Source organism: Anabrus simplex, chromosome 2, assembly GCF_040414725.1.
Source record: "Anabrus simplex isolate iqAnaSimp1 chromosome 2, ASM4041472v1, whole genome shotgun sequence".
Taxonomy (NCBI): Eukaryota; Metazoa; Arthropoda; class Insecta; order Orthoptera; family Tettigoniidae; genus Anabrus; species Anabrus simplex.
Window position 1 is genome coordinate 825,174,571 of NC_090266.1, and position 21,459 is coordinate 825,196,029.

The 21,459-nt window shown below is 39.3% G+C and overlaps 1 protein-coding gene across 1 annotated transcript in view; it reads right to left on the reverse strand.

Annotated features, from left to right (window-relative positions):
* The window catches only part of LOC136864483 (telomerase-binding protein EST1A), a 616,383-nt gene extending 595,755 nt beyond the window's left edge, over positions 1 to 20,628 (reverse strand). Inside the window, exon 1 of the mRNA XM_067141513.2 lies at positions 20,065 to 20,628. The gene's annotated coding sequence lies outside the window, so the exon portion shown is untranslated. The remainder of the gene's footprint in view (positions 1 to 20,064) is intronic.
* Between the last annotated feature and the right edge of the window lie 831 nt (positions 20,629 to 21,459).

Consider the following 21,459-nt stretch of genomic DNA (forward strand, 5'->3'; position numbering starts at 1 on the left):
GTCATATGTGATAGAGTTCGTTGTGGTAGCTGTGGCAGACAGAGGGAAACTTGTGCGCAGCCAGGTATTATCTACTGAGTTTAAGTCTTTTGTTACTTCACTATTTGAATGTTCCTTTTTAAAATAACTTGAAAGGGATGACGAGAACTCACTGAACTTGACACTACTGGCATGCTTCTTTACTCCCATGTGACTTTTTAATGCCTGCTTCCCCATGTTGCGAAGAGAAAAGAATGTTTTACATATTATGCAATATGCCGAAAATTTGTCTTGAGGTATGGGTTTCTCTGAAAGTATCATTACTAAACAAAGTTTTCCTTGGCTTTGATAATATTGTTAGCTGGAAAAAGAAGTAAAATAAGGATATTTAAAAATCTTTTAAATAGTCCTATAGTCTGCATGGCTTTCTTCTAAACTGACAGTTCGCAAAACATATCAGCATTGCCTTATCTATGCTGCCAGCACTCTACTGCTTCGATAACAGCTGACGCAATGTAACTGCGGCACACAGCCCTCTTAAATGTAATACCGTACTACGAAAATCACATGCGAATCACAAGTGAAAACAAATTCGCAAATCCTTCTAAGATAGTGCATGCACACTTCCTAACAATATTCAACACTAAAACAAGAATAGGTACATTATTATTAAGAATAAAAGAAATAAATTATTTGCGACTAATGACTGGCATAGGAAGGATGCTATATGACTGATTGAGACCACGGTGCCAATTTTTGCCAAGTCACATTATTGCCACTTGTTTTTCACAAACTATACTGAGGTATGATACACAGACTAACTATATACTAACCAACACACGGATATAAATAAAATTACATCTACACTGAACACTATTAAACCTATACCACACACACGGAGTGAGGTAGCTTACCCACATGGTGATGTAGACAATACAATTGTCAGCCAGGTTTCGAAATTGCGCTCAACCAATATAAATCGATATGAATGGCAACTTGGGATTGGCTGGATCAAGACCGAATACATCCAAACATACTTCACAAACTCAAAATCTCTTAACCAACAAACAACCTTCATCTTACAATGTGATGTCACTATTTTAAACCTTGTTCTGTGTTTACAAAATTACATGTGATATTACAAGCTACTAGTCGTGCCTCAAAACTTCCAAACCCCTCGCACGAAAGATAGGTTAGAAACTCAACCTGGCAAAGCCAAATGGTGTTGCGATGCACTACACATTTACACAACGCTTACCTACGTCAGTGCACTTAATAACAGTAATAATCATGAGCACTGGAATGAGTATTAAGTTTAAAAGAATTTCACACTTTTCTGCATTCAGTCAGTGTTTTGTCTCTGTTTTTACATTTTATGAGGTAGTAACTATCGCACACGTCATTACATAGTAAACAAACAGAGTCATCCGTTGGTTTGTGGAATTTTGTCTATATGCATATTTTGTTGTGGAAGCCATGCATTTAAGCAATTAGAAAAACTGAGAACGCAATATAAGCCCAATTCATCAAGCTTGCCATTCCCCAACAACACAGAACATTCAATAGTAAGCAGATCAAAACAATGAAAATTCGATCGATCAATCATATACCTATTGATATTATTGGTTACTTCACATTCGAGATCACACTTTAGTAACTTTTCATTACAATTTATTCCTGCCCTAGATTAATGTTATAAAAACTCAAAAATGTGTTTCTATTACACTGATAAATATGGTATGTCAATTTAATCTTGCAGAAGAACGAATTTCCAGATTTTTTCCTGAATTCCCTGACATTTCCAGGTTTTCCCCCTTATTCATTGAATTCCCTGACATTTCCCTGTTTCCCAGGTTTTCCATATGGGTGGACACACTGTGTTGACCCTGACTATGACATCCCTCAGTGCTTCTCTTGCCTATTCCTTTCTCATCTGCTCCACATGGTGAATAAGCAAAGACAATTCCCCAATTCCTGCTAAATCTATCCACATCACTGCCTTGGTTCAAACAAATATACATGACTACCAGAGCCCACACCATGAGCCACATTATCCAACAAGTTAAAAACTAGTGTACAGTAATACTGTCAACGAATGATGTTGCCCGCACACTTCCACACTATAAAAGCAGCTATTGCTTCTTTTCCTCTTTCAGAAACACAAAATGATCACTGTTTCCAATCATAAATGATCTGGCTGAGGTGGCCAACATGCATAGAATGGCTGATTCACACATTTCCATTTTATGTTCTTGATTAACTGTGTTTTCTCTTACCGCAATGAAAATGGTTTGTGTTTATGTAAAAACAGAAGAAATGGAAGCCCTCTGGACTGCTTTGATGATGTAACCTGCCTGGCTTTGCTCTGAAATTTGTTGCATACCATAAGCCCAACCCATTCTCAAAAAGTTTCCTGTCAATTTCAACTTAGCCTGCTAGTGAGGTTGAGCTATATGGTCGCTCTCTCCAAGTGGCTCCAGAGATACCGCCAACCCAGCTCTACACTTGGTACAGTGCCACAAAGTATAGTCAAGCTGGCCACAAATTGAGCAGGCCCACCAAAGCCTCAGACAGCTGGCCTCTCATATCTATCAAATGTGATTGTTGTGGAACACAGCTTGCATTATTGTAGCTGTTTAGCTGATTGCTCAACTCTGCAATCGCATAAAGTTAACTCATATAAAATGTTCCCTTTCTCAAAGATGTTCCTTGATTTTGCAACTACTGCTTGCAGCCTGTTCATTGTCTTTCACACGGTCCACCTATCCTCATTTCCAGCAGCATGATCTTTACATGGTTCCATCAGAGATAGCCCTCCTTTCCTGTATTACCAACCAAGCCTTCAAGTACTGGTAGGTAGCTTCTGATGTTCTTGCAAAACTCACCATAGATTTTACTCTTGAAAGAGGAGGAGGAGGATGATGAACATGTAGCATACACCTACTGGAGATATTTTGTCCTCCTCTCTGTGCACTGCTGCTTCACATCCTACAGTAAGGTGCAATTCCAATGAAGAATATTTTTACTTGAACTATTTCCAAAGAAAATAAAATACACAAACATTCTGTATTACTCCACAAATTTCACGCGTCTTAGCATCGATATGAACATAAATGAAACTTGATGGATGAACATATTTGAGATATGGTAACAAAAATACATCATCAAGACTTTAAAACATATTTGCCTTGAAAATTAATAAGTATGCCTACTTATGTGATATTTCATTAATCCGAACTTGAAAGAGGCTTGATTCCCTGTATTTCGGACAATTTGCTGTCACTTGCAACAGTACAATCCTCTCCTAAATTGATAACCATGTTTTCAACTACAGTATCTCTGGCAATTTCCTGGTCCCAAATCGTTTTCTCTTCACTTACCACATGCTTGATATAGGAACGCCATCGATCAACTGTCACCTCACAAAATGCTGTGTCAAGATGTTTATGCACGTCATGAAGTTTGAAAGTGGTATTAAGGCTGGCAATATAACATTTGATCTGACTCCACAACATCTCTATTAGGTTTAATTCACAGTGATACGGGAAAATTTCGAGTACAGTGTGGCCCGCTTATTCGGCTAAATCATCTATTACATATTTCTCGAACCAAGGCGTGTGAGTCCTCACCAATTCCAGCAATTCAGTTTTTAAAAGTCTTGAGTCACATGTTATGCTTTTACTTCTCAGTCATGAACTTACTTCAGCTTTCTTCCAGGATTTGATTGTGATACGTTCTAAATTTACACTGTGAAAAGGACCATTGTCTAACACGATAACACAACCAGGCATCAGCTTTGGTAATGTTCTTTCAAACCTTCATTTAAATATGTCACCAGTCATTTCACCGTGATAGTCTCAGGTTTTTTACACTCTAACACAAGATCACCACCGTCTACAAAACCGTCATCACCTCCAATGTGTAACACTATCAGTCGCTTACCCCTCGCTGTTCGATTTTTTTTTAGCCCTGTGCTTAAACCCAAAAGAAATGTCTGTTTCTTTGACTTTACGGTAGTGTCTCGCCATGCCTTAGATGATGTATGCTCTGCGTTAATCCACGTCCCATCCAAATAGTATACTTCCCACCCCTCTTATCTTAAGGAGATAACGCCAAGCCACAATATATCGTCTCTGTCCACTACAACACTTCTTCTATTTCTACTGATGATTTCAAAATCTATTTGTTTCAGTAGTGTGTGAAGGGAGGATTTTTTGAAACCTGGGAGTTCAAAATTTGAATTAACAGCTGATAACACTTTGTTAATCAAGGTGGTTCATTTTTTTTTTTTAATATGTGCACTTTCCTCCAGGTAGCAGAACGAACAAATTCATTGCACTCTATGTCCAAAACATTTCCAACGTGTAGCCACATTTTACCCAGTTTGTTAACATGGCTGGTAGTACAAAATTCTTTCTGCACACTCAAAATACTCAAAACAGACACATCGGTGAAACCGGATGTTAATTTCACAATATCGTCAATTGAACGGTCAGGATATGTATCCAGAAACTTATTAAAGACATTTAAGACAATAGTCTTCTCTCCTCTTTTTACAGGTCTCCCTCGCTTATGCTTTATAACATCAGCCGCAGAAGTGACTGAAACGAACTAACTCAAGGTCGTACAATCGTGTGACTTCCCTCGTGGCTGACAGGTACCAATACGAAATAAATAGGGATTTCTGTGAACAGATATTGGATATTTACGTCATTGACCAGAAGCTTAAAACAATAATATAATTTTCAATCGATAAAACGCTTTTGCATCCGATACTTTAAACTTCAAACTTTCAGAAACAACTCTTATTTTTAAATTTAGGAATGGATTATTTACTGGACAGACGAAGAAGGAATGAAGCATGAAGAAGTCGAAGTTTCATGCGTTTATTTACGCTTACTTTATTTTCTAGTTGGAGAGAGTTTTTATACCGCGGTCATCAAGAGAACCAAAACTGATGTAAACAAAGAACATCATGTATCCACATGCAATCTCAAAGCTGTTTGGAGAATCATTGGTCTACCACAGAGCACATAGCAAGCCCCACATGGGGTTTTCAACAAAATGTAATTACATTACCTGAATGCCGTGATTACATCAGTTAGAAATTTATAGACTATTCCTGGAGTCCACTTATGTCAACTTCTTCTAGTGCTTTTCCGACACCTGTAGGATCATGGGTGCGACTGTGTTACACATGCGGATTCTGCCCTGTTTTACAGCCAGATGTCCTTCCTGACACCAACACTATGCGAAGGGAAGTAATTACTGTTATGCATTTCTGTAGTGGTTGGTAGTGTGGTTTGTTGTCTGAATATGATGAGGAGTGTGTTGTGACAAACACAAATACCCACTCCCCAAGCCATAAGAATTAATCAGACACGATTAAAATCCCCGACCCGGCCAGAAATCGAATCCACAGCCCTCTGAAACGAAGGCCTCAACGCTGACCATTCAGATGGACTTGGACAGGCCACTGATGTGAACATATAGATGAAATGCTGTGGTGATACGGATTGTGAGACAAATTATATTCACTGCCCATGAGGAAGAAACAAACTAATGAAAAATCACATCTGGATATTTAACATCTCAGAAGAGAAATAAATTACCGAGGGTTATATCTTTATGTCCATAATATAAATACATAATAAATCAATCACAGCAGCACCTATTAGGGATAATTCACACTTTTAAAATTTCAATTTTCTCTCCCCCCCCCCCCCCTCGTTCTCGCGGATGTTCGTATCATTTGGATTAATGACAAGACAGTCGGCAGTCATATTGCACAGACCATCCAATTCCTGGAATCTCAGCTCTACTGCCAGCAAGTGACGAATAAAGGCATGCCACATTTCAGTTGTTACACTCACCAGATCTCTTCATTAATGTGCCAAATTATATGATTTTAAAGGTTTTATCATTACATACTACATATCCCTTTACCAGGCTCCAGACTAACTCAGTGGGGTAAAGGTCCCGTTGAACCTTCACGAACGGATGATGTCGTGCAATTTAGGTTTCAACATGGGGGGTCAAGAATGAGCGCATGCATCCCCAGCACTGTTCAATTTGAAGTGATTGCTTATATTAATAACAATGAATAAAAATCTGATCTTGCATATTTTTCTGACTTTAATTATTTGAGAAATTATATTTTGGACATTTTGCATGTAGGAAAGCATTCTGTCAGCACATGGCTAATGAACTACTTTGATGTCCCAATAAACATGAACTCAACAGCAGGACTGGTTTTCTCCGTGATGGCAGTATAGCTGCAGGTTTCAGAAGACCAGTAATGAGTTTGCAGATCTCGTTCAGACCAGCACCCACATGTTTGCGGTATACAGATCTGTACCAAAAAGGACTTGCATACTCGGCTGCTGCAAAGCAGTTGTAGTTTTCACATCTCTGGGAACGGCTGGTCATTGTATGTATCAAACCATGTAAAAGCAAGAACACTGCACTGGGGAAAACCATTTCTTTTTCTGTTTTTTTCACCCTTTCCAAATATTATAGTATCTGTAGAAAGTATTTTATTCTGGAGAAGATCATGTATGAAGTAGAGTACATGGTAAGCAAATATCCGTTGTGAAGTCATAGCTTACATCTTAAGAAACAGCAGTTGACAATTAACAGTATTGTACACTAGTGTTAGGTACCAGTATATGAAAACATCTCCTATGACCTTTGTTTCAAATCTGTCTGTAATATGCCAGGTGAGATAAAGTACCTGCGAGGTGTGATCTCTTCAGAGTCTGAAGCCAACCCACTGAGGAATGAAAAGTTGAACTATTTCCATATGGTCAACATGGATAATTGCTTTCAAAGACTTTACACAGATGACAAATACAAGGGACTGGTCTGTAAATTTAAGATCACTAGTTTGTTTGCTTAATTTTAGAACGGCTACATTAGAGGACTTGCTTCATATCTTAGGAATTCTGACACAAGATGAGACAGTTTTGAAGAGAGTCTGAAACCAATCCTTGGCTTTGAGATCAAAAAGTTTAGTCTGCCCACCTTATCAAGAAAGCCAGCAACTTTTCTAAGTTCAAAGCTCTTAGTAACTAACGTTTCTTTGAATTTTATCGTGTAGCTTGTTAATGCCCTAACCTCTCTATCATTTACTCTGACAATAATTGGTAGGTGATGTGACTCACCCCATTCCTTAACCTTCATGCTTTTAATCACAGGCAACGCATTCCTAGAGCATAGCGCCAAATCTATGCTACTACCCCCTGCCTCCGTTGTGTATGTCAGGTTCCCTCATTCGTCGCCATGCCACCATTCAAAAAATATAGTTCTATTTTACCACACAGCTCTAACAACTTTTCTCCATTTTTATTACAGCCCTTATCCTGGCTCACTCTCTTTTGTATACAAATTTCTTCTGCCTCTCTGTCGCACATAGACTTCTGATCTGCAACCCTCGCATTGAAGTCCCCCATTATTAGAATACCTGCATCCTCAAAAATGTTTTAACCCTCCAAGTGGCAAGCGCCTGATATCAGGCGTTTTGACATGCTCTTTATTTTATTTCGATAATCTTATTATTATTCATCGAAATGTGCTAATTACGAATCAATTGAAGGAGAAATGTTCGGCCATAATCATGAAATAGTTTGTATAATAACATCTTACACTAATCTAGTGTAAATCGTTGCCAAAGTAGCGTCATAATTCCGCTGTCTTGTGCTAGCTGCTACATACTCAGCGGCCGGCCACACTAATATCTCAGCTGAGCCAGCTATATTTAGTCGCCAGTTTTCCTTCTGATATCAATCTGAAGTGTTGATATGCACTCATCTCAGCAATACTGAATCATTTCCTCACAGGAACAGTGAATACATCTTCAACGGGACTGTCTCAGATTGTTTTAGGTACAAAACTTGAACCTAGGCAAATCGTTTACTTTAGGCAAGGTGACGTACTACTGGTTGCTTATAAAGAGACGAAAACAAGGAAACCAGTTTATTGTCTCACAACGGGATGTTACACTGAGGGAAATGAGGGGTTAAAACCACTACTGATTCATAAGTACAATACCTTCATGGGAGGTGTAGATAATAAAGGTAAGTGCATTTTCCATGCCACTTGTTCCAGACCCACTAAAATGTACTGGAAGCAGTTTTCTTCAAATCTTCTACATATGACATTATTTGACACATACGCCCTGTACATAAAGAACATTGATAAGCCTTTAGCAAGATGAGACTTCATGATCACTATAGTTAGGGGATTGCTAAATGAACAGTTCCCAATTCCAGTTGTGAGGCCAACAGGTCATGCAGGAGGCCTCTCTCATGCTCTCGAAATATTGCCACAGAATAACAATCGCCTATGTGTTGTGTGCTTGAAAGTAAAGAAGGAGAAGAAGTCTACATTCTGGTGTCGAGGATGTAATGGTGGTATTCACCATGGGTGTTATAAACTAGTGCACTTCTGGAGGCCTCACAATCTTGGAGTAAAAAAAAGACCCACCCAAGTGACTCTGAGTGAAATGTACAAGTGGTAGCATACAATTGTTGTATAATTTTTCCAGCTAAGAACAGTATTATAAACTATATACTGGTATGCACCTATTTACTATGAACTGGTGCTTCTTTTGTATATGTCATTTTTTTAAATTTACCTAAATATAAACATTTTATATATAGCAAAACTTTTTCAAAAATAAATAATATAAACAAATTCAGCATATTTTTGGTCCTACACTTTGTGGATGATAAATAACAGCTTTAGTATCATCATCATCTTATTCCTTGTACTTTTGAGGATAAAAGGGTGTGCTGTTTATGTATGTATAACAAGTCAACGATTTTTAACACAATTTAGAGTAAGAGTCTGCAACACCGGTAAAATATCGCTGCCATTACAGGATAAATGACCGCCACTTCGAGGGTTAAATTCTATTGATTTGTAGTACCAACTCATCAAAGAAATTTTCTTTTACAAATGGAGAGGCTTCAGGAGGGTTGTAGACAAACCGATACATAAATCTCGCTCACTCTCATAGTACATCTTTATTTTAACCCATATCATCTTCTCCATTTCTGATTCAATTTGGTCTCTTCTAGCTTGCAAATCCTCCCTAACCATAACCATTATCCCACCCCAGTATCTGCCCCTGCCGGTTTATCTTTCTTTTGCCTTATAGTAAACTGTGAACTCTTCTATTTCTACATTACTTTTCGGTGGAATCCAGGTTTCCACACACGCGCGGATATGCAAGCTTTGTAACAACTCTTTAAAAGATTCATTCCGTAACTTACCTCTAAGGCCTTCAATATTGATGCAGCCTACTGTTATCTCCAGTTATTTCTTCCTCCCCTGCCCCTCACTCTGGCTGCTCTTCGAGACCTCGTAATCCTAGTAACACCCAGTTCGTCAAAGTTCTCATCTAGTGTATTAACACATTCCCTGTCGAGGCCACCCTTGTTTCAATTACCTTTTCTGTGCTAGAAATCCTTCAGAGTGACACGTCTGCATTTCGGTGTTGCGTCTCTCACGGAGTCAGCACTCAGCTGCCGCTGTAGGTCACCAGCACTGCCCTCACTATTAGTTGTGTCTGCGTCGGCTTCTTCCTCTCTCTGTCCTTGTCGCTGCACTTCCTGGTTGCCGCTCACAGCTCCGCATTCCGCTGATCTCAGCTGCCTTGTACGTTCACCTTTCTCATCAGCCAATGTACATATTCTTTAACTGATCCATCCCCCATGCTCTAGTCCACTTGCCGTCACCTACCACTAATTTGTTGCCCCTTATGTAGGCCACTAATCCTGCACGCCTAGCTTTTCCTAGGTGGAACTGTAGCATTTACTCGTTCCTGAAGGCTTCTTTCTCCAGCTCCTGTTTGATCCATAATTTTTCACATTTCAATCGGCTTGTATTACACAAACTCTTCTTCACTAGTAGGGTTGATATGAACCTCACATTCACTGGTCTCTTGCCTTTTGCCTTCCCCATTCTCTGTATCTCGTCTATATCGGCTTCCCTGCGGCTTATCTTCAACCTCTCATTTATTAGCTCCAGCACATTGGATACCAGATCATCTTTAGTGTCCTCGGGTAACCCATATATTAAAAAAAAAATCCTTCGGGTTTCCTATGACGCTTTTTCTCCTGCCACCTCAATTCTTTTATATCTTCCTCCATTCTTCTCACCTTATCCCTCAAACTTGATATTTCTTTATTATTTTGGATCACCCGTTCTGTCACCTTACCTGTCTCCTCTTTCACTATTTCTCGTAGTTCACTGGCTTGCTCTCTTGTAACTCTCTCATTTGTTCAGCTTGACACCTTAACAATTTCCCCTATCTTCTCGATCTCTTCCCATCCAACCGCATTAGCAGGATCAGGTCCAGGATTCATCTCGACCCCTCCAATGACCAACAACACCGCCATCACTGATGCAGCCATCAAAATTGAAATCAGACTCACCTGCTGTCCAGCTCTGCAAACCATGTTATGCCTCATGGGCCTGCCTCTACCGTGCCAACGACCTTTCATCGCCCGGTACAATTCTATTGAAATCCCCATGTCAGCACTCACTCACTTAACAACCTTCCTCTTCGCTTGCAAGCAACTGTATATATAAATTAGATCATATTTGAACATTTGTGTATTACAACAATAGACCTTCAGCAATAATACATTCTTGGCAAAAAAAAAACTCTCCAAGTGCTTACGGCAAAAGAAAGAAAAACTAGTGTCATGAAACTAACAAATCAAAGTATTAACTTTTTTTTTGCTATTTGCTTTACGTCGCGCTGACACAGATAGGTCTTACGGTGACAAAGGTACAGGAAAGGCCTAGGAAAGGGAAGGAAGCGGCTGTGGCCTTAATTAAGGTACAACCTATTTTCTCCTGCCACCTCAATTCTTTTATCTCCTCCTCCATTCTTTTAACCTTATCCCTCAAACTTGTTATTTCTTTATTATTTTGGATCACCAGTTATGTCTGCGTGAACGGTGTGGATATAGCTTTCAGACAGACTCCACACCTTGACGTTTTTCTGTTCTACTTTTTAGGTCAGAAACAGCACTCAACTCTAGCCTTCATAGTACTTTATTCAGGCTTCAGGTCTGAAATATTTCTTTTCATGTTCAGGTTCTCCCAGCAGCCCGAATCTCAATTCTCTGTGTATTCCTGGTCCTCCCACCCAATGTAATGCAGGGCCTATGAGTTCTGGAGCTAAAGCCTTTTACCTCATAGTTTCACCTGTCTGCAACTGGTGAATAATCTTGCAGTTGACTGATGCCAACACTATTCATCATCATGAAGAATAATGCCAGTCGTCCATGGTTACATTACTACCAGTTCCCATGACTGGCTGCAAGAGCCTTTTGATAACACTACTCAGTACAAAGTGGACCTCTGGGCCATTTGCCATCATAATTCTACATATTGGCATTGTAATAAATGCACAGCATAAGGAATTCCAAGAAATAGGAATTTATTAAAGCAGTGCCAAATCGATTGAACTTCACAAAAATGTCTACTTAGCTTTCAGCAAATATATTACATCATCACAAAACTTGCACAGACATTACAGAAGCATAATCTTCATAATAATTTCATCCTCATCCCGAAGCGCAGGTCACCTACGGAAGTCAAATCGAAAGACCTGCACCTGGCGAGCCAAACCTGTCTTCGGACACTCCTTCTCTACACCATTTCATTTCAATCAAGAGTTTTTATTCAAAACAACGATCATTTTAAGATTTTTTGAATACAACTGTTAGTTCCCACAAACTTTATCATCAAGAGTTTAATGAACAATTCAACCAGTTTCATTGATTATATGGCTTGCAACTTTAACAAAGTTTGCCAATATTTTATTTTAAATGCCCTAGAATACAAGTGTTTTTAATGTGTCTTTCCAATTTAATAATGTCATTTTTGTATTCTGATATATTATTGTAGTTTCTTCTAGCTGATGATGTCTCTTAGGGGACAAAAAATGTACTCGATGTAATAAATTATACATGTATTGAACAGGCAGACCACTTAAATATAATATTTAAGTTAATCTTAAATATTCACCTCTTGATTTTATAGTCAATACGGAATTATTATATAAAATGAAGCTGTTAAAGCTTGTTACATGTAACATTGTTCGATACACAAAAAATGAGAAAAAACGAGCAAGAAGGATATAAAACGTGTGTCCAGAGACAAAAATCAGAAAACAGTAAAAATAGCTTGATTTGGTTAAAAAATTGGTTCTGGGTTTAAGTATTTCCGAAAAAAAAAACTGTATAATGATGCAAATTAAAATGAGAAAACAGGACAATACGACGAATATAAGTGCATTTAGTCCATTTCATGATTCTGTTATCACTGGTAGCTGAAATGCAAATCTTAGGCTGGTTTCTGGGTTACCTGTGAATTACCTAAATGTGCTTGCAACTTCAATCATGACGTTAACTTGAACGAGTTTCCGGAAACTTAAATCAAGATTCATAAGCCCTGGCAACAAACAGTAAGGATATTGTCATGTTTAGTATGTCTCGTCCTCCAACGGAGATCCCTACACAAATGTTTTTATTGATTTTTTGGCGATATCTATTTACTTTAACTAGCAGAAGTTTTCTGTTTAATGAAAATTGGTTGGCAAACATGTACATATTCATCTCAATCGTAATGTGGTTAAGAAGTCAGTGACTGGTAGTATTTGGAGCGACAATATAGAAAACAAAATGTCCAATAATTTTGTTTTGCTACTGGCTTTACGTAGCACCGACACAGCTAGGTCTTATGGCGACAATGGGATAGGAAAGGCCTAGGAGTTGGAAGGGGCCATGGCCTTAATTAAGGTACAGCCGCAGCATTTACCTGGTGTTAAAAAGGGGAAACCATGGAAAACCATCTTCAGGGCTGCCACCATTGGGATTCGAACTCACCATCTGCCAGATGCAAGCTCACAGCCGCGCGACCCTGACCGCACAGCCAACTCGCCAGGTCGGATAATTTTAAACGTGCCAAAAATTTCAGTAATTTCGAAAGGAACTTGTTAATAGACCGCTTTCTTCAAAGAAAAGAGGTGACAGACAACAGAAGACAGATGGGGTTAATGATAGCTCAGTACAAAAGGTCTTAGGAGGACTTGTGTGAAGTCTTCAGTGCATCCAGCCAGACAGGAGGTCGGACTGGAAAACTGTAAGTTATGATAAAAAGGAGAGCAAGAAAGCACAATAATGAAGGCAGGGTAAGTACAGATATATAACTTAGTTGGTAACATGTGGAATTTGGTACATAACCGGTTTCGTGAGGTCAGCGAGACATCTGACAAATACAGTTCAACAAGAAACATTTGACAATTCATAGAAGTAGGCCTACTATAATTATTTTATCTGATTCAGGATGTAATAATCTCCCATAATATGAATACAATCTGCCTAACAAAAGAAAAAAAAATTAAGCACCCAGAAGAAATGATCAAATGTCTGTGTAACTTCATACACGTAAATACCATCGGTGTGAATGTAACTGATTAGAATTACAATTCTCTGTGTCAGGTAGTGTATTAGTGTTATTTGTGTTTAGTGTTGTTTCTAGGTTTGGTAGGGTATATAAGAGGTGTGAACAGCACAAGATGTTGAGAGATCACTGTGAAGGACAGGGAGATGCCACGTACTTGTGTGATATGGCATTACGAGGACGGTTTGAAAAGTTCTCGGAATCACCGCTAGATGTCAGTGCTAAAGCAACGAGGTTCCCGCACAATAATCACACATCCTTTGTGAGTGAACACGTGGCGCGTCAGTGCTCTAGCTGCAGGAGTGTGGTAGTGACGACTCTTTGTTGTTGTTCCCGCGTAGTGATTTATGACAATGGAAAAAAACAGAGATTCGAACAGTGATTAAATACTTTGTAAAGAAAGGTATGAAAGCAAAAGAAATTCATGCCGACTTTCAGAACACACTGAGGGACTCTGCTCTTTCATTTTCAACTGTTGCCAAGTGGACCAGCTAGTATAAATTTGGTCGGAAGAGCTTGGATGATGATCCACGTAGTTGACGGCCAAAAAGTGTTACGACCCCAGAATTTATCGCAAAAGTGCATAAAATGATCATGGAGGATCATCGACTGAAAGTGCGGGAGATTGCTGAAGCTGTAGGGATGTCTTCTGAACGGGTATATTATATTTTAACTGAAGAATTGGGTATTAAAAAATTATCCGCAAGATGAGTGCCGCGGCTCTTGACATTGGACAATAAACGCACCAGACTGGAAATGACCGAACAAAGTCTGGCCCGTTTTCAGTGCAACCAACAAGATTTTTTGCGCCGGTTTGTGACTACAGATGAAACTTGGGTCCACTACTATACCCCAGAGACAAAACAGCAGTCAAAGCAGTGGAAACATGCTGATTCACCACCACCAAAGAAAACAAAGGCAGTGCGTTCGGCTGGAAAGGTCATGGCCTCAGTTTTCTAGGATGCAAAAGACATTCTGCTGATAGATTATCTTCCTACTGGCCAAACAATTACGGGGCAATACTATGCAAACCTCCTAGACCAACTACAGGAAAAGACAAGCGAAACAAGGCCTGGTTTGGCAAGGAAAAAAGTCATCTTTCATCAGGACAATGCTCCGCCGCACACAAGTGTTATTGCCATGGCAAAACTTCTTGAACTGGGGTACAAATTGTTGCCACATCCACCTTATTCACCTGATTTGGCACCATCAGACTTTCATCTATTCCCCAAGCTGAAAATTTTCCTCGGTGGACGGAGATTTTCTACAAGAGAAGAACTGACAGCCGAATTGGAGAGGTATTTTGCAGGCCTGGAGGAATCTCATTTTCGAGATGGGATCAAGGCATTGGATCATCGCTGGACCAAATGCATTAGTCTACAGGGAGACTATGTTGAAAAATAAAAGCAGTTCCACCGAGGTAAGACACTTAATTCTAGTACATTCCTAGAACTTTTCAAAGCACCTATGTATCAGCACCTGACAGAGTTTGAAAGGGCCTCATTTTGAGTCTCCATTCAGCCAACTGGTCGAATCGTGCAATATCCAGATTTGTGGAGCATTCTGATGTGACAGTGGCCCAATGTTGGTCTGCATGAGAACGTGAGGGCAAGCAAGCACACTCGCCGTCAAGTTTCCGCTTGAAAACGTCCGACCACCACAATGCACATCGTAACCTCTACACATCTGCAACTGCCATCCAAGAACATTCTGTGTCGTCCCGCACCATAGGTCAGAGACTAGCAGAAGCTGGACTAGGGAATTACCGTCCATGCATAGGTTGCCATTAACACCAAAAGAGAAACGGATGTGCTTGGAGTAGTGCCGTGACAGGGAAGAATGCACAGCTGATGAATGGCGTCACATTGTGTTAAGCAATGAATCGCAGTTCTGCACTTCCCCATATGACCAACGTCTGCAAGTATGGCAGCGAGCTGGGGAGAGGTCCCAAACTTCGAATGTTTTGGAGAGGCACAGCTGTGTTGCTCCTGATGCCATGGTGTGGGAGGCCATCAGGCATGACTTCAAGTCATGGCTAGTAGTGATTGAGGGAGCTCTGATAGCAGAACGGTACATCATGGACATTCTGCGCCCTAATGTGTTACCTCTCATGTGACGGTATTGTGATGCCATTTCTCAACAGAACAATGCCCATGCACACACGGCACGTGTCTCTACGAACTGTCAGTGTGATGTTCGCGTACTAGGGTAACTTACTGACAATGAAATACGGAGGTTGAGTCATAAGTCATGGCAACTATCTTTTTTTCTCGCAAACAGGAGATAACACAGAAAATCTAAGACGTGCATTTGGAAACGTACGGTATGTACTCGCATATGATGCCACTGGATGGTGTATGTAAACAACAGTGTGGGTCTAGACATGCCCCCAAGTTCAGTGTGTGAGTGAGAGAGTCACGAAATGGAAGTCAACAAGCAGGAGCAACGATCGTATATTAAAATAGCAGTTCTCCACGGCAGAAATGCACGCCACACCCGCCTTATTCGCCTGATCTGAGCCCATGTGACTATGATCTAATCCCTGAAGTCAAGAAGCCATTACGTGAACAACGATTTGCTAACAAAGAGGACATCATAACAGCATTTCGGAGAGAGGTATCATACGTTAGCGATAAACATGCAGCGAATGGATTTCAACGCCTGCCCCACCGCTGGCAACGCACAGTGGAAACCTTGGGTGATTATTTTGAAGGTCTGTAACCAGTGGAGACCTGTCCTTTGTACATAGTCTTGCGTATTTGCTGTCTATACCACAACAAAGCAATGTTTACCAATGGCCTGTGTCGGTCACTTTCCTACGACAATCTACTGAAATCAGAATTTGTCTTCAGGCACTATGCCCTGTATTTCCAAATGCATATCTTAGATTTTCTGTGTTGTCCCCTGTTCGCGAGAAAAAAGAAGTTGCCATGACTTACAACTCGACCCTCGTAATAGTGGCGCTCACGATTTCTGCTGGTTTATAGCCTTTAACCCTCATTATATTACCATGGCTTAGGGAGAGAGACCAATGTATTTCAGAACTGTAGAAAAAGTGAGAGGTTGTGTAAAACTAAATTGCCAGGGGCTGGTGAACCACCTGGTATAACACTTAGAGCAGTATAACATACCAACAACACGTTATACCTCAGCCTGTGACAGACTGAAAAACGTACAAGTTATTTCAACTGAGTCAACACTGAAAAAGAATGCCTTGCTTCTTATTACTGAAAATTACTGTAGGGGTTTTGTTATCTTTTATAGTGGTAATGCAAAGCAAGCGATTATTATCGTTGCAGTAATGGACACACTTATTCTTTCTCTTTACCCTTTATGCCTTCGCAGGCATCGGGTCTAATGGATATACAAATTCTTGATAGTTTGTCCTGCATTGACTCCAGTTACCTCAGTTCCCACCAGATGGCCTTTATAGCATTGTTCACAAAATGGTAATCAACTGTAAGGAAAAAGTGTTTTTTACAACTGTTGGCTCTTGAATATTATCACAAAGAGTCCACTAACATAGTCCAGCACCATTTTCAAACAAAATACAGGAAGAATCAAACCTCTGACAACTCGATTCACAGATGGTATGCGCAATTTGTGGACACAGGATAATTGTGTAAAGGGTGAAGCAGTGGCCGTCCCTCCGCATCGAAAACAGAAATTAACCAAATAAGAGAAATTCATCCGACCACACGAGGCAGCATGGAAGTGAGTGTACCACAAACCATACTTTGGTGTGTGTTATGAAAGTGCCTGGATTTGAAGCGGCACATCAGAGCCACCTTCCTACACATCACCACTGGCACACAAGGTATTCGTGGGAAGAGATGGACTATCGAGCAAATGTGTGTAGAGTGACAAAGGATGGATATACTGAACATCTAGGCCTATAATGCATGTAAAACAAAAATTCACGTAAGTTAAAGTAGATCATAAAATAAGATTATTATTCCTACATGAAGTACCGTATACTATGTACTATGATTTTTTGAATAACCCTGTATAAATAACCTATACGATATTTAAAGTCTACTTGCCTGCAGAACCTGTTAGTTGAGTAAATTATCAGTTATGGGAAAACCAGCACAATCAATATGAGGTTGTCTCCTGTTAACAATTTGGGTACCAACAAATAAGAAAGCTTTAAATCCGACATAAGTTGTTTTGGGTTTAGCACAGGTTATGCACTCATTCATCATGAAAAGTACGTTTATTTCATCTAAAATATATATGAAGGTCCGATGACCTTAGATGTTAGGCCCCATTAAACATCAAGCATCATCATCAAAATTTATATGTTGCACAAGGACTGAAAAAACTGAACGAAACACAATAGATGAATAGCGGACAGTCATGAAGAAAGAGATCAGTATGGCTGCTGAACAAAAGTGGATAACTCGAAAGATATTAGACCTGATCGATGAACAGCAAAAATATAAGAACGCAAAAAATGAGGAAAGCAGAAAATAATACAGGCAACTAAAGAATTGAGTAGATAGCAAGTGCACGTCAGCAGTATGAATATTAGCAGCGCAGATGGAAGAACACTTCTAGGGTAAGAAGGCAGGAACATATTAAACAACTGTGTCCAGAGAAAGAAGTATATGATAACGTTCTGGAACAAGAAGAAACTGTTGATGCTGATCAAAAGGGAGACCCAATTTTGAGGTCAGAATTCAACAGAGCTTTGAGAGACCTAAATCGGAACAAGGCACCAGGAACTGATAACACCCTAAGAATTACTGATCGCCTTAGCAGAAACCAGCATGGCGAGGTTATAACATTTAGTGTGTAAGGTGCATTATACAGGAGAACTGCCATCCGATCTTATAAAGAACGCTGTCATACCTATTCCCAAGAAATCAGGTGCAGAAAAGTGTGAAAACTACCACCCCATCAGTTTAGTATCTCATGCTAGCAAAATTTTAATGTGTGCTATTTACAGCAGAATGAAAAGACAAGTTGAAGCTGAGTTGGGAGAAGATTAGTTTGGCTTCAAGAGAAATGCAGGAAAATATGAAGCAATCCTAACTTTACGTCTGACCTTAGAGAATCGAATTAAGAAAGGCAAGCCTATGTACATGGCATTCGTGGATCTAGAAAAGGCATTTGATAATGTTGATTGGCCCAAACTATTTGAGATTCTGAACATGACTGGGATCAGATACCGCGAAAGAAGAATTATCTACAATCTGTACAACAAATCAGTCTGTGGTGATAAGAGTCAAAGGCTAATCAAAAAGCAGCAGTAATCCAGAAAGGAATGAGGCAAGGCTGCAGTTTGTCCTCTCTCCTTTTCAATGTTTACATAGTATAGACGATATAGGCCTACAGCAAATCGAAGCAGAACCTGGAAAAGGAATCACAATCCAAGGGGAGGAATTAAAACTAAGATTTGCCGATGATACCGTTATTAAATCTGAGTCTGCAGAAGATCTGGAGAAATTGCTGAATGGTATGAACAGTCTTGGAAAAGGAGTACAAAATGAAAATAAATCCAAAATTAAGGTAAAGGAGTGTAGTCGAATGAAGTCTGGTAATGAAGGAAATATTAGATTACAAAATGGAAGTCTTAAAAGAAGTAGATGAATAGTGTTATTTGGGCAGAATAACTAATGATGGCAGAAGTAAGGAGGACATAAAATGCAGACTAGGACAAGCAAGGAAGGCCTTTCTTAAGAAAAGAAATTTGCTCACTTTGAACATTGATATAGGAATGAGAAGTTTTTGAAGACTTTAGTCTGGTGCATGGCACTGTGCGGAATCGACACATAGACAATAACTAGCTCAGAAAGAAAGAGAATAGAAGCTTTTGAAATGCGATGTACACACTTAAAGCAGGGACGCCGCACGCGACGTAAGTTGGACTGATGCAGCTGCTGTAACACAGGGTACTAACACCGTGCGCTCGGTCTGGGTTTACAAGCGAGACCCTGTACATGAAGAACTGCAAGAAACTTGGTGAAAATTCTACATAGTTTGTATTGACTACAGTAAAGCATTTGATACTGCAAACAGAGTACTGCTAATGAAAAGTTAGTTGATCTTACAGGAGAGACGTGGACGATAAGACTAGCTACCTAAATGTATTGTCCACAAATCTCACCTCTGGCTTTGAAATAAATTGAGGACTCAAATTCGATCACACAATAAACTGCAATGACTGTAAGGGAAACTGCGATCTTTGGCATGTACTGTAACGATCACTTTGAGTTAGGTAGAAAGAGAGAAAGGTCAATTAGTAAACAATATGCAGAAAACTGTATCCTTTTGGGCACAACTGTATTAATACAGTATAGCACATGCAAATGGCATGTGTACCTACATCAGCAAGTTACACTCTCACAGCTTAACAAAAGAAAATGACTGCAAGTGTCTCACTGACACAACTTCAATCTATTTCGGGAAAACAACAGTGAATTACAGAAATCTGCTCTCTTAACACGTTACATTTAGATCCAATTATTATATTTTGAACCCCAGTAACCTTACATGATTCTAATGCTCCTGACTGTTAGTCCTAGAGTAGCAACATTATCATAAAATTACACGGAATAGTGCCAATAACAGCTATGCATTTAAAGTATTATACATTACCAGTAATGTCTTCAATATGTAAGTGGCTGTAGGATTCATACACTAATCCATCAAACAAGTGAACTCCTCTCCTTCTTTCTTGAAATGTTTCTGATTATCATCGCTTTCTTCCGGCACATTTTACACACTGAATTTAGTTAATTACCATGTTTTATTGAAAATCTGATTTCAATCAACAACACGACACATAACCTAAACGGTGATTAAAACGTCACTAGATACCTCAGTCAGAGCATTTAAAACATTTCCAACTAACTTCGCAAGAACGGTTCTCACGATATCTAGACACTCGTGGGCCGTTTGTATCAATCACCACAAATCACAAATATTACTGTACCCTGTAACTTATACAGGAATACCTGGATCCCCAATCAATGAATTAATCCGCTAACAAATATCAAGACATAACAACCAAACATTTAAATTACAACAGAAATACTTGTTGCTTCGCCTACATATCCATATCTTTTCTTCTTGCTGTACAATTTGCACGACGTACTAATTAAAATTTCTAGTCAACACCATAACCACTTCAACTCACCAGAACACAACAAACACCAGATACTGTCTGGCCTGCGCTCCACTACAGAGTGGTATTCTTCTTCTTCCTTCTTAATGCTTATGGCCTTTTCTTCTTCTGCTTCCTCTACCTCTTCCTCTGGAAATTTGAAAGGGCTTATTAGTTTTCACCCAGTTCCAATACTTAGAATAAACATGGCGGACATCGGTGTGCGATATGAGAGGTTGAGGGAGAGGTTATGCATATTTATTTCGAGTCATCTAAAGAAAATATCACAAGTCGAACGTCATGAAATGCAACTCACTAACTCAAAATATGAATAATTAAACACCAAAAGTAGTGTTATAGCGTATTGTAAGTCTAAATGAAATTTCAGAGGGGAAAATAACAAAGGGAGAATTATTGTATCAACGTCAGGTTGAAACAGACACAGAGTATAAAATTATTTCACATGTGAATCTCCAGTTAGCAAATACGATATATAGATGTCAACAAAGAACATTATTAACCTTACATGAAATACTATGTAACACCATTAACCACAGCACATTATGTAAAACATGCAAACAAATTTCTCCAACAAATTTTCAACCTTCCAAAACCCACCTGTATTGTTGAGTAGGTACAAGCGATATTTGTATGATACACTTGACCATCTGAAGCACTCGTCAGCTTAAAGCTCACCAGAATTGATGGCATAATTGCATTTTATATATAAAAAAACATAATCCTCATGTTCACTCCACGGGAAATGGGGTTAGGTTTAGTTTACGCATGTTCATTGTAAAACGTTGAAAATTAATTACATCATTCTTGCACCACCGTTTAAGAATAATTAAGTCTCTAAATCATAAATTTTAGTCATGATTTCTGGG